This window comes from Cervus elaphus, chromosome 4, assembly GCF_910594005.1.
Source record: "Cervus elaphus chromosome 4, mCerEla1.1, whole genome shotgun sequence".
Classification (NCBI taxonomy): Eukaryota; Metazoa; Chordata; class Mammalia; order Artiodactyla; family Cervidae; genus Cervus; species Cervus elaphus.
Genome location: NC_057818.1, coordinates 27,861,000 through 27,864,532, shown reverse-complemented (window position 1 = coordinate 27,864,532; position 3,533 = coordinate 27,861,000).

Here is a 3,533-nt window from a genome sequence, read left to right as displayed (position 1 = left end):
CACTCATCTCACTGTGTTTCATAGACAGTTGTCATCTCAGTGTCCTCACGGGCTGGAAGGGGCAAGGGGCACATGAGATGTATCAGGGCACTAATCCCACTTATGGGGGCTCTGTTCTCCTGATCTAATCACCTCCCAAAGACCCCACCTCCAAATCCCATTACACTGAGAAGGACAATATATGAATTTGGGGGGACACAAACCTTCAGACTATGGCAGGGTGGATGCAGGAAGAACATTTCCTGTGTGAATTACAGGGTATCCATAATAGAAGATGGCAAAAACCCAATAAGCCCTCAACAATATCATATCCAAAAAAAGGAAAAATCCTAAAATAGCTTTATTTTCCTCTGGCACCTCTTATCAGCTTGTTTGCAAAGATCATTTGCAGACAATAAGCTAGGCTAGAGGCTGCTTTTCTGACCCTACATCATGAAAAAGAAAAGGTGGCAAAAGACAAATAACTATGCTTCTAGGAGAAGCTTAGGAGTATGTTCCCTTCTCCCCTTGGAAATAAAGCCCAGGGAAAACATCAGGAAGAAGACCACACTAGAGAGAGGCTACACAGAACTGGGAGGGGGCAGCTAAAAGTGAGGAAGGTTATACAACAGTGAGAACAAAAATAAATTCATTTTTTTGTTACCTGCAACTTCTACTTTTCTGCAGAAGTGAATGGAGAAAACTCATCTAATGGAAGAAATAAAATAATGCACTCTTCCCACTGCAACCCTATGAGCAATAATATATAGGAGCATCTTTTTATAAACAAGTTTTGATTTTAATTTAATCAACTTGATTCAGGTTTGGAATTCATATTTGATTTAGACTAGGCCCTATGCTGAATTTGTCATTTAAAATCATAAATAGATAGATAGATAAATGGATAGATATATGATTTGTCTATTTTTATATAATTTAGGAATGAAAGGATTCAATGTTCTTGATCATTTCTTAAGGCAATAATACAGAGTTGGGAGAGCAAATGCATTTGAAATGAGTCTTTAAAAAATAAGAAATGACAAAGTAAGATATTTTTGAAAAACACATTGTGTCTGGCTTTTTCTCCCTTTGCAATTCTCTTCTTGCTTACCAAAGGGCTGAAAGCATATTTTTTGGAGTGATAGGATTAAACAAAAGGCAAGCACGCTTCTCCACAAACTTCCTCATGTTCTCGCACCTCAACTTTTAATTAAAATATTGTCAGTTGGGGATAAGGGGAGCAAAATACAAAAGCAATTACGTACAGAAAACAAAAAAAGCATATTTCACCAGAGCATAAGCTATTAGCACTTCCTTAGTTATCTGGCCATCTGAATTTAAACTCACATGCTGAGCTCCTGTGAGACTCCAGCATCCAACTCTACAGAGAGGAGGAGTCAACACCAGAGCTGGAAAAGGGAGCAGATGTCCTTGTGAATGAACCCAAGGCCAGAGATAAGGAGAGGGGGCCAGTTTGCCTATGGAGAATCCACACAAGCCTGAGCCTCATCGTGAATGAAACCAATGACTAATCACAGCTCCTTTCATGGTACACATAACAGACATGAGTATCCTGGAAAGCAGAAGCCCTGGTTTTGTACAAAAGAGGAGGAAAAGGAAACAACTATGGCCAGTGAGTCTATTGGTTTGAACACCATGATTCAAGCAATAACTTTAAAAGATGATGAAGAACTCAAATGGAGCATCAGGCATGCACCACTCCTTCCCCTTATCACCTCCTCTCACTGACACCCCTGAGGTTTTCCAGAGAACTTTTGAGAACTTTTGAGAACATTTTGAAAAACACTGATGTGGGACATAACTGCTTCCAGTGCTTCACTCTCTCTCTAACACATCTGAGAAATTTAACTGTCAGTCCTGTCCCTACTCTGCAGTGGGTGGCCTGATTTCAACTGGCTGAAGATGTCCACCTACTTTTGATCAACAAAAATAAAGACACCTATTTCACTTGGCTTTATTCCCCAGTTTTGTTGACTTTGTAATATTTGTAATATTACATGCATCAGGAAAACACAGGTTCTTAAAGATCATTATAAAAAGGAATGTCAGTGAGTATTTTTAACACCTTTTAACATTTTTAACATCTACTTTGTGAGAAGTGTTTTAAACAAATGGCTCACTTCATGATCTGGGTGAGATGCATATCACGCCCATCATTCACATGAGAAAGCTGACCTGGATCATGCTGCTTAATTTCTCTGAACTTCAAATAGCTAATCAAGAATCAAGCCTGGGGACTTCCTTGGTGGTCCACTGGTTAAGAACTTACCTCCCAATCCAAGTTTGATCCCCGGTCAGGAAACAAAAGATCCCACATGCCTCCGAGCAATTAAGCCCCAGAGTCACAACTAGAGTCATTCACAGCAATAAATGATCCCTTGTGCTGCAACTAAGACCTGATGCAGTCAAATAAATAGTTAAGAAAAAGAAACCAAGCTTGAATTTGAAATCATGCAGACTCTACACACACACACACACACAATCTTTTATTTCCCCTACAAATGATAACTCAGCAGGGCCCTCAGGAACAAGAGTATCTCTCTTCAGATCTTTTTAAGCAGGCTGACTCATCTACTAGGTTCATCTCAAAGAGAGGTGATGAGGTTGAGCTGATGCTTGGGTATAAGCTTTGGTTTAAAGAGGACTTGATTCCTGGATTGGGATCCCTAGTGGCAAGCAAAATTGACTCTTATAAGTTTAATCATAAAGTTCATTAACTCATCTTCAACTGTTGACTAGATCTGTGTCTTTGACAACTTATTGAACTCCTTGATATTTGGTTTTCTCTTCTATAAAATGAGAATCACAGAGCCACTCTATCTGGGTGGCTTCTGGCTTACAACAGTAAGCTCAGAATTTGATAACCAATGTAAAACACCAAAGCAGTGTCCAATAATTGTGAGTTCCTTTTCTTGTCCCTGCTGCCAATGGGCAAAGAGAGTCTGATCCTGAGGAGGGAAGGAGGAAGTTAGCAATTATGTGAGGCTGCTTTAGAGTGCAGGTAGTTTTAGCAGAATCAGAAAGCATCTCTACAAGGAAGCGTTAGATAATCAGCCACATCCACAGACAGCTCACACTGTACAGTAATAAGCATCTCTAGTACTGCCATAATTTTCCTTCCATCATGTTAAAAGTTGACACCAGCAGATGTGCAAGCCATTTCACTGGCAATTTTCACAAAATGCCCTGAGCAGGGACAATAGCAGACTCCACGGTGATGCATAGCGATGCCAGGAAACAAAGCAAGTATAGCCACTGCTCTGAGCTACAGGCTGGATTCTGAGCCCATCACTGTGTAAATGCATGTGGTTGAGAGAGGAAGGGGAGGACAAGACATTGCAGGATAATTCAAACGAGCTTCCTTGACCCACGACTGGCTGTAATCAGAAAAGTTTGGGAAATGTTGCTAGAAGTAAAGGAGAGACACTTGGAATATTGGTGGTGGAGCATTTCCAGAGGTATGTTGGCTCATCAGGATTTTGTGATTCGAGGGAAATGTTTACCCTATTTGATGAACAGCCGTAACGATAACA